The sequence below is a fragment of the Sorex araneus genome, chromosome 11 (genome assembly GCF_027595985.1).
Source record: "Sorex araneus isolate mSorAra2 chromosome 11, mSorAra2.pri, whole genome shotgun sequence".
Classification (NCBI taxonomy): domain Eukaryota; kingdom Metazoa; phylum Chordata; class Mammalia; order Eulipotyphla; family Soricidae; genus Sorex; species Sorex araneus.
The window spans coordinates 2,487,659-2,501,276 of record NC_073312.1 but is presented as its reverse complement, the minus strand read 5'-3'; positions in this window follow the sequence as shown (position 1 = coordinate 2,501,276).

Below are 13,618 nucleotides of genomic sequence, written 5' to 3'. Positions count from 1 at the left end.
GCATTCCTCCGGGGGGCAGGGACGGGGAGACGGAGACCCGGGAGGGTGGCTGCCCGCCGGTGCCCAGCCAGGCGGCTTCTCCTTTGTTCTGGCACCTTCTGCTGCAGGCAGGGACTCTGGCTGCTGTGCGCACTGGGCGGGGGGGGGGTGCATTCCTGAGAGTGTGTGCGTGCGCCAGTGTGTGTGTGTACATGTGTGAGTGTGTGCAAGTGCAAGTGCGTATATCTGTGCATGTGTGTGCACATGCGTGTACAAGTGTGAGTGTGTATGCACGTAAGTGTGTATACGTATGTGTAGACAGGTGTCTGCATGTGTGTGTCTCTACACATGTGTTTGTGTGTGAGTGTGAGTTTGTGAGTGCGTGCATGAGCATGTGTGTATATGTGTGTGAGTGTGTGCTTGTGTGTGTGTCTGCGCATGTATGTATATACATGCGTGAGTGTGTGTGCATGCACATGTGTGTGTTTGTGTGTGTCTGTGTGTGTGCCAGGAGTCAGAACCCTCTCAAGGCCGGAGGACTGTCCCCCCCACACCTCCTCCCTTGCTGGGGGGCGGGGATGGACCCCAGGTGAGCCCCTGGGGTGCCCCGAAGGGAGGCTCAGCCCCTCCTGCCCTTCTGGAACGCGGGTAATCCTCAGCGGCCTGGCCCTCACCCAGCTGCCCGCGCCCGAGTCGGACTCACGCGCCCGGGTGGCCTCGGGGCAGCCTCCAGCAGGTGCACACAGCCTCCCTTGCCGGACACTCGGGATGCAGGCCGGGGTCATCCCTGTCGCCTCCTGCCCCTGCTGCTGGCTCACATGGAGACTTGGCAGGGAAAATCCACACGTTCCACGGCCCCAGGAGGCCGGCAGCCGTGAGTACCGGGCTGGGACGCTGTCGGGCCCTCATGGCCCAGCACAGCTGCCTGTGAGGGTCCAGCTGGGGCCTCCCCGCACGTGACGCTGGACAGAGGGACCCTGGCACGGGCCGTGGAGTCGCTGCCACTGTCGGGGGCGCCGTTTGGATCTGCCACTTTCCTCTGCGCGGCTCCCCCCGGCCCTGGGCTGCAGGAGGAGCCCCGGGAGCCCTAATTCTGCGCGTAATGAAGTGCGAGCGGGCCTGGGCACCAGCCCGCGCTGCTCTGCCCCCGCCCTCGGCGCCCGGGGCTGCCGCCGGGACGTCCGCCACGTTTGGCAGCCTGTTTCCATGGCACGGGGCCGCCGAGAGCCCTGTCACTTGCGGGAGGGAAGTCAGTGCCCTGCTGTGGGGGGGACACACCCTGGAAACGACCCCCGTGCGCCCGGAAGTGCAGCCGTGCCAGGGCGCCTGGGCGGCCGCCCGCTTGCTCGGTGCCAGCCGCAGGGCTCTGCTCAGTGCCAGCGTCCGGCCTGTGCCAGGTGGCAGAGTCGGCGCAGGGAGTAGCCAGGAGCGGCCCAGGCCTGGGAAGGGGTTTCACCTTCTGGCCGGGCACTGCCCAGCCCTCAGCGCCTCTGGGGACAGGCGTGGGACTCAGCACAAACGCCCAGAGCACCGAGAGGGACTCCGGGGAAGTGACCGGAAGGGCTCCCCGCCCGGGACCGCAGCTGTGACCGCCCAGAGAAGCCAGACCAGCCGGGGCCTCTTCAGGCGGCCGTGGGGGCTTTTCCTTCCCCAGGGTGAATCCTCTGTCTGAGGCGAGACAAGGCCCGACAGGGACACGCGCGTCCCGCATTCCCCACCACCCCGGGCCGCCACCCTCGGCGGCTCTCTGGGGAGCCCCAAGCTTGGGAGCTGTAAACCCCGATGCCTCTGGTGACCTCGGGCTACCCTGGGGGTCTCTGCTCCGGCTCTCTGTGCCCTGCGGCGGGAGCGCAGAGACAGCCCGGGTGTCTGCGGAGACGGAGAGCGAACCCGGAGCTTCCGGCTCGGGGCTGCAGGGCTGGGATCTGGGCTTGCCTGGGTGAGTCTGAAGAGGACCCCCGGAACTGTGCACACACTCGCCAGTTGGAGGGGCTCCTTGCCGCAGCACTTGGGGACGAGGGGTCACGTCAGCAGCGGGGCCTTTGCCTCCCCTGGTCCCTGAGTCCCAAGCGGTGGGCTCGGGTGGGCAGGCGTCGGGCCCAGCCCGGGTGTGGAGGCTGCGACAGGCCGGGCCGGCCCGCAGAGGCAGACGGCAAGGCCACGGCTCCTCCCGGGGAGACAGGCGGGGTCAGCAGGACCGTCCTCATCCTGACGTCCAGGACCCGGCCAGTGTCCCGAACCCACACTGGAGTGGGCGACGTGGCCCTCCAAGCTGGACATGACCGGTGGCCCCGCACGCCAGCCTCGCAGGGACACGCGGGGCCCTGGGCTGGGGATGAAGAGCCGCTGCCTGCCAGATGGCCGAGGCTGCGGGGGGCTGCCTCTGCCTGGGCGTGTGCAGCCCGTCTGACGGCCTTGTTCTCCATGCCCGGGTGCCCCGGGTGCCCCGGGTGCCGGCGTGACTGAGCCGCTGCCACAGGGACCAGCGTGGGCCCCATGGCAGTGTCTGCCCCGGCCCCCCCGGCCCACTCGGTCTCTGGGACAGGCTGGCCACAGGCTATGTCCCTGACCCCGCCCCTGAAGCAGCCTTGGCAGGAGGACAGGCGCCTCTGGGCAGCGGTGGCCTCAGTGCGGCCCGGCCCCGCAGGCCCCGCACCGCAGCCTCTGCCGGGCAGCTCTCTGGGTCCCGACCGCCCAGCCCCTCTAGGAAGGCCCCGGGGGACACTCAGCCCCGCACTTGGCTGTGGGCGCCCTGCGATCACCAACACCCCGAGCCCAGCCCGAAGGCGCTGCTGTGGGGGTGCGGCGGGTCCCCGGGAGGCCTCTCCTAACCGCCTGCTGCCCGGGCTCAGACTCAGGTGACACCTGGCCTGACGTCACAGAGAGACATTTGCCTAGAGGGCCACAGGCAGATGCAGGATTCTGCAGACGCGTGCCTGGCACGGCACAGCGCTGAGAGGACAGACCCCAGGCTAGCTCCTGCTGGTGTCACGTGTTGGCTCCTGCTGGTATCATAGGTTAGCTCCCGTGGGTGTCATGTGTGAGGTCCCATGAGTCACGTGTTAGCTCCCGAGGGTGTCATGGATTAGCTCTTGAGCATGTCCCGTGTTGACTTCTGCAGGTTACGTGTCAGCCCCCATGGGTGTCACATGTTAGCTCCCGAGGGTGTCACGTGTTAGCTCCCATGGGTGTCACATGTTAGCTCCCATGGGTATCACGTGCTAGGTCCTGAGTGTGTCACGTGTTAGCTCCCGAGGGTTTCACGTGTTTACTCCTGCGGGTGTCACGTGTTAGCTCCCACAGGTGTCACATGTTAGCTCCCAGAGGTGTCACATGTTAGCTCCCGCAGGTATCACGTGCTAGGTCCCGAGGGTGTCATGTGTTAGCTCCCGTGGGTGTCACCTGTTAGTTTGCAAATGGCCCATGGTGTTCTCGCTGGGGTCACTGCCCAGGCAGGCGCTGTGGTTGCACGTGTCAAGAGTGCGTCCTCTCCTGGTGGTGAGAGGGCTGGAATCCGGGTGTGGGCAGGGCTGTGCCCACTGACGTCTCTGAGAGGCTCCTTCCTGCTGCTCGTGGGGCTCCAGCCGGGGAGAGAGTTAGTTCCCATCTCTGCCTTGGCCCTCAGCTGTAGCCTCCTCTCTGGGTCTCTGTCTCCCAACCACCCCCTCAGATGTGCCCCTGGAACTGCATTCAGGGCGCACTGCACTGCATTCCAGGGGACCGTACCTGAACTAGACTGGCATCCCACAAACACCCTGTTTCCCAAAGGGTCGCCTACGGAGTCTGCGGGGATTAGTCATCCTGGTCCAGAAGGAGGCCCCCGGCCCTGGGAATGTGAGGCAGCTGAGGTGATGTGCTTAAGGGTGTTGAAGACAGTCGAGGTGACAGCCTTGGGGACCTGAGATAGATAAAAGGTGACGGCCCCGAGGACCTGAAACAGCTGAGGTGATGGCCCTGAGGGGACCTGAGACAGCTGAGGTGACAGCCCTGAGGGGAACTGAGACATTTAAGATGATGGCCCTGAGGAAACTGGAGACAGCTGAGTTGACAGCCCTGGGACTTGAGACAGCCATGGTGACGGCTCTGGGGACCTGATACAGCTGAGGTGTTGGCCCTGAGGGAACCTGAGATAGCTGAGATGATGGCCCTGGCCTGAAACAGCTGTGCTGGCCTGAGGGGACCTGAGACAGCTGAGGTGATGGTCCCAAGGGGACCTGAGACAGCTGAGGTGATGGCCCTGAGGGGACTGAGACAGCTGAGGTATTGGCCCTGAGGAGACCTGGGACAGCTGAGGTGATGGCCCTGAGGGGACCTGAGACAGCTGAGGTGATGGCCCTGGCCTGAAACAGCTGTGTTGCCCTGAGGGAATATTAGAAGTTGAGGTGACAGCCCTGAGACAATTGAGGTGATGGCCCTGAGGGGATCTGAGACAGCTGAGGTGATGGCCCTGAGGGGACCTGAGACAGCTGAGGTGATGGCCCTGAGGGGACCTGAGACAGCTGAGGTGATGGCCCTGAGGGGAACTTAGACAGCTGAGGTGATGGGTCTGAGGGTACCTCAGACAGCCAAGGTGTTGGCCCTGAGAGGTCCTCAGACAGCTGAGGTGACGACTCTGGCCTGAGACAGCTGAGGTGACAGCCCTGAGGAAAACTGAGACAGCTGAGGCGATGGCCCTGGGGCCTGAGAGAGCTGAGGTGATGGCCCTGGGGGCTGAGACAGCGGAGGTGGCGGCCCTGGGGCCTGAGACAGCTGTGGTGATGGCCCTGGGATTTTGAGACAGAGATGGTGATGACCTCAAGGGCCCTGAGCTGCTCCCACCTCTGGCTAGCAGAGGACGGTGTCTACACCGCAGTCCCCAGATGCCATGACTGGCGCCTGTGCCCTGGAGACCGTGTGCAGGTGGGTTGGGGCGCAGCCCTGAGTCCGGGGAGCAGCCCAGCTATTGCTCTCCCTTCACACCCGGGGCCCTGAACATCGTGTCTGCTTCAGCCTCTTCCCCCGGCAGCCTGGCCTGGCGCTGCCAGATCGCAGCAGGTGGCTGAGCCCCCAGGAGGGCACTGACCGGCCGCTGGGCACCGCATGGCTGGAGTCCCCAAGGTGTGGGAAGTACCAGGGCTGTGGCTCATCTGGACCAGGGAGGCGAATCCCAGACCCTCGCACCATCAGAGAAGGTCCAGGGCTGAGTGCTGCTGGGCCTGCCCGGGGCACCAGGCACTGTCACAGACGCAACGCGCACAGGCATGACCTGCCCCGATAGACAGGATGCCCACAGGTGCCAGGGCTGGACGGGCATGTGTGGGCAGCCCTCTGGTGAGCTGAGTCCAGCCATGTGATGTCCCCAAGCTGTGTTCATGCGTGTAATGTTCCCATGAGCTGAGTTCATATGTGTGATGTCCCTGAGCTGAGTCCATGCATGTGATGTCCCTGTGAGCTGTGTCCATGTGTGTGATATCCCTGTGAGCTGTGTCATGCATGTGATGTCTCCGTGAGCTATGTCCATGCGTGTGATGTCCCCGTGAGCTGTGTCCATGCGTGTGATATCCCCGTGAGCTGTGTCCATGCGTGTGATATCCCCGTGAGCTGTGTCCATGCGTGTGATGTCCCTGTGAGCTGTGTCCATGCGTGTGATATCCCTGTGAGCTGTGTCCATGCGTGTGATATCCCCGTGAGCTGTGTCCATGCGTGTGATATCCCCGTGAGCTGTGTCCATGCATGTGATATCCCCGTGAGCTGTGTCCATGCATGTGATATCCCTGTGAGCTGTGTCCATGCGTGTGATGTCCTCGTGAGCTGTGTCCATGCGTGTGATGTCCCCATGAGCCGTGTCATGCGTGTGATGTCCCCCCAGCCTGACTGCACAGCGCTGTGGGCACTGAGCAGCCATGTGCCATCTGAAGCCCCGAGCCTGATGACACCCCCTGTGCCCTGCGCCTCTGGCGTGTCCTTGCCGCCCTGCGCCTTCTCCCAATCCGGCACAGCCCCCCGGCCCCCGTCCACCGCTGGGGCCTCTCCAAAGGAAGCGCAGAGTCCTGGGGCTCCAAGAGAGTCTCGGGGGGCAGGTGCCCGCAGCAGGCACGAGAGGCCACGGGGAGCCTGTGCTGAGTCCGGCTGGGGCCTGCCTGCAGGGCGGGAGGCTGGGCCCGCGGGCACCCACACAGGGTGCAGCAGCCCTTTGGGGGGGAGCGATGCCCACTCCTGCTGCCGTGTCCTCTGTGGGTGCCCGAGTCCGGAGGGGCCTGGGAAGGGCACGGCCGCCCCCAGCGCAGCGTCTGCTCACAGTCCCGGCTGCCCCCTAGTCAGGGCGTGCCCAGTGACCGCTCGGCCAGGGCCTCACGCTTCTGTCTCATGTGTGCGTGCAATGACCAGCATGACCGGCAGACACGGCCCCCTTGGAGGGAAAGGCGCCTCCTGCCCTGGGGAAGGGAGGGAGGGAGGGAGGAGGGAGAGGAGGAGGAGGAAGGAGGGCAGGGGGAGAAAGAAAGAAATGAAAGAAAGAAAGAAAGAAAGAAAGAAAGAAAGAAAGAAAGAAAGAAAGAAAGAAGGAAGGAAGGAAGGAAGGAAGGAAGGAAGGAAGGAAGGAAGGAAAGAAAGAAAGAAAGAAAGAAAGAAAGAAAGAAAGAAAGAAGGAAAGGAAGGAAGGAAAGAAAGAAGGAAGGAAAGAAAGAAAGAAAGAAGGAAGGAAGGAAAGAAAAAAGGAAGGAAAGAAAGAAGGAAAGAAAGAAGGAAAGAAAGAAAGAAAGAAAGAAAGAAAGAAAGAAAGAAAGAAAGAAAGAAAGAAAGAAAGAAAGAAAGAAAGAAAGAAAGTGGGGGAGGGGGAAGGGGGGACAGGACCAAGCTAACGGGCCAAGCCGCCCTCTCTGCCGCCGGGAGCCATCTTCCAGGTCAGAGTGCTCCAGGCTGCCCGGCCGCAGGCTCCCGGGGTTTGGACGGGCCTGGTGCCAGGGCCACTGTGCCCGCCGCCACCTGGACGGGGCACTGCCTTGTGCCCAAGACGGCCCGAGACGGCCTGGCCTGTCCTCCCCAGCCCCGGCCGCGCGTCTGCCTGCAGGCGAGGCCGACGCTGCCCACGCAGCTTTTACCTGCTTGTCCCCTTAATCTCCGGCCGCCGTGGAGGTCACAGCCGGGGGGCCGGCTCAGCGGGCGGAGGCGGACTCTGGCTCTTCTTTCAGATGCGCGGTCAGCTGGGGGCTCCCCGACACACCCCTCAGTCCAGCTCCCTGGGCCGGGGATGAATTTGGGTCCCACTGCCCGGCGGGTCCGGCCGGGCCTTCGGGCGTGAGGGGACAGAGGAAGCGGCAGCGGACAGGGGGTCGTGTTGTCGCCGACTCCTAAGGAGCATGTGTGTGTGGGGGACCCCAGACCCAACGCTGGGCACCGCCGTCCTCCCCGGCCCGGACACCCCGTCCGCTGCTCGGGCGGCGGCGCGAGAGCCCGGGCCCTGGGAGCCGTTGCCGCGGCTCGACCCAGTTAGCGCATTACCATACTGAAATCACAATTAGTTGGAGAATCACAGTAAGGTGTGAGGTGGGAACCATTTCCTCGAGTGAGCGGCTCCGGCGCTGATGGGCTCGGCCTGTTTGCTGCCTTCCAGGGCGCCCGCGGGCCCCCAGCCGGGCACGCGTGAGCCCCACACGTGCCGCGCCCACTCGCAGCACGCCAGGCCCCCACCTGCTGCCGGCACCACGGGGAGGCGGGTGAGGGCCGCACGGGCGGGCTCCGTGGGCCACCTGGCACTGTGGGGTGGGCGGTCCTGGGGGGCCGGGTGGGGGGTGCCCAGAGGCCGGTCAGGGACACAGTGCAGCACCTTGGCCTGCTCTCGGGGGCATCTGGCTGCTGTGGCCCCAAAGAGGCAGCCCCTGGGGTCTCTGGGCACCTTGCCCCGGCTCAGGCAGAAGCCCCAGGCCCCCTGCTCCCGCGGCAGCCCCGGGCCTGCAGTGTGGCGGGGGAGCTTGGGCCGTGGGCGCCGGGCGGGGGTCCTGAGCCCAGAGGGGTGCCCCAGCCTGGCTCTGCCCGGGCCCCTCTGTCCCCGGGGAGGGGCAGAGAAGGGCCCGAGTGCCGGGTGGGCCTCGGGCGCCCACTGCCAGCCCAGCGAGCCGGAGAAGGGCAGCCCCCAGAGGGGCCACGGCTGACTGCGTTTGACCCCCGCCCACACCGCGTATGGTCCCCCGGGCCCCGCCAGCAGTGACCGCTGGGTGCAGAGCCAAGAGGGAGCCCTGAGCTCTCCCGGTGTGGCCCCAAACCCAAACCTGACGACAGGGGAAAGAGCCTCCACGGGACCCTGGAGGACAGCCTCTCTGCTCTGCTCCCACATGGCTGCTCCCTGCACGGGCTCTGTTCCCTGCACAGGCTGTTCCCTGCACAGGCTGTTCCCTGCACGGGCTGTTCCCTGCACAGTCCCTGCTCCCCGCAGGCTCCGTCAGGCCGGGCTCCGTCAGTCTGGCTGTCCGTCGGGCCGGGCTCCGTCAGTCTGGCTGTCCGTCGGGCCGGGCTCCGTCAGTCTGGCTGTCCGTCGGGCCGGGCTCCGTCAGTCTGGCTGTCCGTCGGGCCGGGCTCCGTCAGTCTGGGTGTCCGTCGGGCCGGGCTCCGTCAGTCTGGGTGTCCGTCGGGCCGGGCTCCGTCAGTCTGGGTGTCCGTCGGGCCGGGCTCCATCGGGCCGGGCTCTGTTCCCCGCGCCCTGCAGTCAGACGAGCGTTGCTCTCCGGGTCTCTTGGTTGCCCTGACCTGGTTTCCCCTGGAGGCAGCCCCACCTCTCAGCGTAGCCGAGGGGCTGCGGGACCTTCCCAGATCTCTGGCCCCTGGCGATTAGCCAATCATGCTCCGTAATGTGTTCCTCGATGCCCCATTGATCTGGGAATCGAACACTCGTGCTTCCTGCTCGAGTGCATCGATTTCACTTTTAAAAATTCCATGTGGAGGTGCGAGCACATTTTAGACTGAACGCAGGTGCGGGGGGGAGCGCACTCTGCCCCCCCCGCCCGTTCCGAGGCGCCTGTGCAGGGCCGGCCCGTGCAGGGGGCCCAGGACGGTGGTACCGGGGGAGGGACGTCAGGTTCTCACCAGCCGTTCGCAGCCACCGGCAAGGGCTCAGTCACGTTCCGAGGCCTCTGGCCCTGGGCTCTGACCGAGGGGCTCGCTCTCCCACCCCACCCCTACCCGGCCACCCCAGCCCTCTCCGAACCAGGCGCCCGGGGCAGCGGTGGGCGGGGCCTCCAGACCAGAGCCCAGCGCTCTCTGAGGAGCCTGTCCGGGGCTGGCGGCCAGCAGGGACTGGCAGAGAACTGGGCACCGGGAGGCTCAGAAGCACCTCAATACCCCCTGCCCGGGCAGAGAGGTGGAACTGAGGAGATCTCCCGCAGCCCCACCCTCATGTGCGTGCGTGGATGTGAGTATGTGAGTGCATGAGTGTGTGCACGCATGTATGTGTATGTGTCTGTGTGTGCCTACATGTGTGTGAGTTCACATGCATGTAAGTGGATGTGTGAGTCTGTGTGTGTGCCTGTGTGTATGTCCACACACCTGTATGTGAGTGTGTGTCTCTGTGTGTGCCTGTGTGTCCACATTCATGTATGTGGGTGTGTGAGTCTGTGTGTATGTCTGCGTGTGTGTGTGTGTCCACATGCATGTATGTGGGTGTGTGAATCTGTGTGTGTGTCTACGTGTGTGTGAGTCCACATGCATGTATGTGGGTGTGTGAGTCTGTGTGTGTGTCCACACTCATGTATGGGGGTGTGTGAATCTGTGTGTGTGTCTATGTGTGTGTAAGTCCACATGCATGTATGTGGGTGTGTGAGTCTGTGTGTGTGTCTACGTGTGTGTGTCCACACTCATGTATGTGGGTGTGTGAGTCTGTGTGTGTGTCTACGTGTGTGTGAGTCCACATGCATGTATGTGGGTATGTGTGTCTGTGTGTGTGCCTGCATGAGTGTGTGCATGCATGTATGATCGTGTGTCTGTGCGTGCACACGTCTTTTCTGGGCCCCTGAATCTGCTCCTCAGAAAAATCACAGACAGGCATGCAGGTGGCTGTGTGCCTGCCTCGACATCCCTGGCCAGGGTCCATGTATGTAACTGTGCTGTGAGCCACATCTGTCCAGCATGGCAGGGCACAAGTGCGGGTGTGCGTGGGAGTGTGTGAGGGCAGCTCCTGGGTGAGGTGGGTTTGTGTCTGCACACGGGGGGCCCTGACAGATGTCCACTGTGCGAGCAGCCGGCCCTCGTGGCTCTGCTAATTTTGTCCCAGCACTGGCCTCAGATCTGTGGGCTTGGCCTGGCCCCAGAACCTTCTGGAATAGACTGTTCCTGCCCCTCTCGCTCCTCCTGGCTCCCGGAGCCATGGTGGGCCTGGCACTGCCGCCCTGCCTGTTGGCTGTGAGCTGGGGTCAGGCCCCCGAGCCCGCACGCCCAGTCTTCCTGTGCCCGGGGCCTCTGCCTCGGGCGCGGCCAATAAGGAGGGCAGCAGGAGCGTGATGTCCCACCCGCTGGAGTCTGCGCCCTCCCGGGGCACCCGGAGACTGGCACGAGGGTCGGGCCTCCTGGCCCCGTCGTCACGGCCAGCCTCGTGTCAGCTGAAGAGGCGTCTCTCGCTCGGCGTGAACCGCCAGCGTCCCTCTCGGTCTCACCCGCCGGGCCTCCCGGGGAGCAGGAGGCGGCTGTGGAAGGAGACGCCTGTTTCCCACGCCGCAGGCCGCTTCCAAGAGGGTGTTCCAGAGAGAGGCGCCCTTGGAGGCGAGACTGGTCAAACCGTGTCAAAGACGGGGTCGCAGCTGTGCCGGGGTCCAGAGTCTCGTGACGCAGCTTCCGCAGACAGCCCGCAGCAGACGCACAATCCTCCCGCGGGCCAGTGAGGGGGGATCCACGGGGATGGCAGTGCTGGCACGAGGCTCAGCCCCATCTTTCTTGTCGTCTTGGTGTTGCTGCTTTTAAACGCTGGCCACGGCCCTTTCAATTGATTTCAGAGTCCGCTAATCGCCCAGATGCTTGGAAGCATTTGCTCCGCGGGCATCAAAACGGTCTCTCTCCCCCTCTTCCGTTTCTCCTCTCAGGGTTCAGCACTTTGACGAGGGCCCGGGAGGACGGCAGAGCTCGGTAAGGGGCTGCCAAACCAGCCTTGCCGGGAACACACCTTCGACGCTGTCCTCTGGTGCTGGCCGTGCTGGCGACGGTGGCTGGTCGGAGCCCCCTCGGGTATTCCCTTCATCCTGCTGGTCAGCAGAGGCCTCCGCTCGGTGCCCGCTAGCCAGACTGAAGTCCCTGCCCCAGGGCTGGGCATCGGTGCCTGCTGGGGGGCGGGTCATGGGGTAGAGGGTGTCAGAGCTCCCAACAGTTATAAACAGCCTCTGGTGGACACAGCACCCACATGGAATGGTGGGAGTGAGCCACCTGCACACCAATACCCCCGCCCGTGTCACCCGCTCACGCATCCACCTGTATCTGCACCTAGTGTCCACCCACTGACACCCTCACCCAGTGACACCCGCTCACGCATCCACTCATACCCCCACCCATCCGTCCTTTGGCCCATCCCTGTCCGTCAATCCTTCATTCCACACACTTATTCTTATACTTATTCACCTACCCAGTTGCCCATCTACCTGTCACCATCCTTCCTTCTTTCTTTCCCTTCTTTCCTCCGTCCATCTGTATTAATCCCTCCATCTATTCGTGCAAGCATCCACCCGTTCATTTATCCATTATCTAACCATCCATGCACCCAGCCATTCTTCCATCCATGCACTGATTCATCTATCCACTTTCACCCACGAACTAGGGCCGGGGAGAGAGCTGAGGGGCACTGATGTGCTTCTTATGCTCAAGGCCCTGAGTTCAACCCCCAGAACATCATGACCCCTAAGTACTGCTGAGCATATTCCAGGTGGCCAAATCTGACCAGTGTTGGATAGATAACATTGGTTGGTCCTTTCTCCTCTACCACAGGGAGATAAGGTTTATTGAGCTACACCCATCACAGTGCTCCTAAGGCACCTCCTTTCTCTGTGGTTATCTTTTTTTTTCTTTTTGGGTCACACCCGGTGATGCTCAGGGGTTACTCCTGGCTCTGCACTCAGGAATTACTCCTGGCAGTGCTCAGGGGACCCTATGGGATGCTGGGAATCGAACCTGGGTCAGCCATGTGCAAGGCAAACACCCTTCCTGCTGTGCTATCGCTCCAGCCCCCCTCTGTGTTTATCTTTAACCCCTCCTCTGCGCTCTGATTCCCCTATCTGTGAATCACCAATATCCCCAAGTCAGACCCTGTGACTCATAAAGTCAGATTCTTCAGGACTCTGGATTTTGTACCTGTAAGTGAAGGGTTGCTTCTCTCTTTCCTTACTGTCCTTTGCATAGTTTACTTTAGAGCATGTCCTTTTTGTACAGACACAGGAAGACAGTTAATGCTATGCTATTGTTTTTTTAAAAAAATTTTACTAGTGAATCACCGTGGGGTACAGTTACAGATTTACAAACGTTTGTGTTTGCGTTTCAGTCATACAATGATCGAGTGCCCATCCCTCCACCAGTGCCCATTCTCCACCACCAATGATCCCAGTATCCCTCCCAGCACCCCCTCCCTCCCCCCCACCCCACCCTGCCTCTGTGGCAGGCACATTCCCTTTTCTCTCTTTCCTTTTGGGTGTTATAGTTTGCACTAGAGGCATTGAGTGGCTGTTGTGTTTGATCTATATTGTAACTTGGCAATTAATTGACTCCAAATAGTATTTACACCCAGGAATCTGTCCTATTTACTCCATTTAAGCCTCAGTTGCCCTTAGTTCTTAGCACCCCAGGAGGAGGGTTCTGACGGAGGGACTTGGATGTACCCAGGGCAGGCTGTGAGCTACCCAGGAATCCAACAGGGACAGGTCAAGTGCCGTAAAACTTATAATAAGTTAAGAGCACAGTTATGGACAAACTCTGTCATGACCCAAAGAAAAGCAACTGGATAAGGACCTTGGTGGGGTTAGGATGGACTAATCTGGCCTGAGCACTGCAGCCTGGGCTCTTTTGAGAGATGTGCCCAGGAGAGCCACCCTTTAACCTTGATCTATCTCTTACTGTGTCCGTACAATATTATTAAGAAGTCCGTTTGAGACGGCTGTTTACGTGGGTACGGGCTGAGGAAAGCGGACGTACACCCCTAGGTGGTATTCCGCCCTCAGGGTCTCCTTGCAGGATGAGAATTTGTCCTGGACGGAGCTTCTCCCGAGGGAAGGACTTTATACCACTCCACTGTGCAACCACACCCGTGTGTAATTGCCACCCCCAACCCTTCTTGGTTCTCTGTAACTAACGTGGTGAGACGGGCCTGGGGGACACGAGAAGAGGTGGAGCGGGGGGAGAGCGTGAGACTAGACTAGGACGGAGGGCGGAATAACGGCAACTGATCTCCAGCCAGCTTGGCGGCCCTCTTCCCTCCCTCCTGCCCAGCCGGAGTGCGGAGACGGCTCGGGCCCCCGAGTGCATGCCGGGCACCCCACACCTTTCTGAACTCATAGACCAGCACCGCCGGGAGTGACCTGGGTCCCCCAGAGCTGCGGGGGAGCCTCCCCAGACCCGCCCGCCCATCCTGCTGTCTGCCTGCACGCGACCACCCGCTTTCCCATCACACGTCGACTCGTTCAGACACAGCAGCAGCAGAATT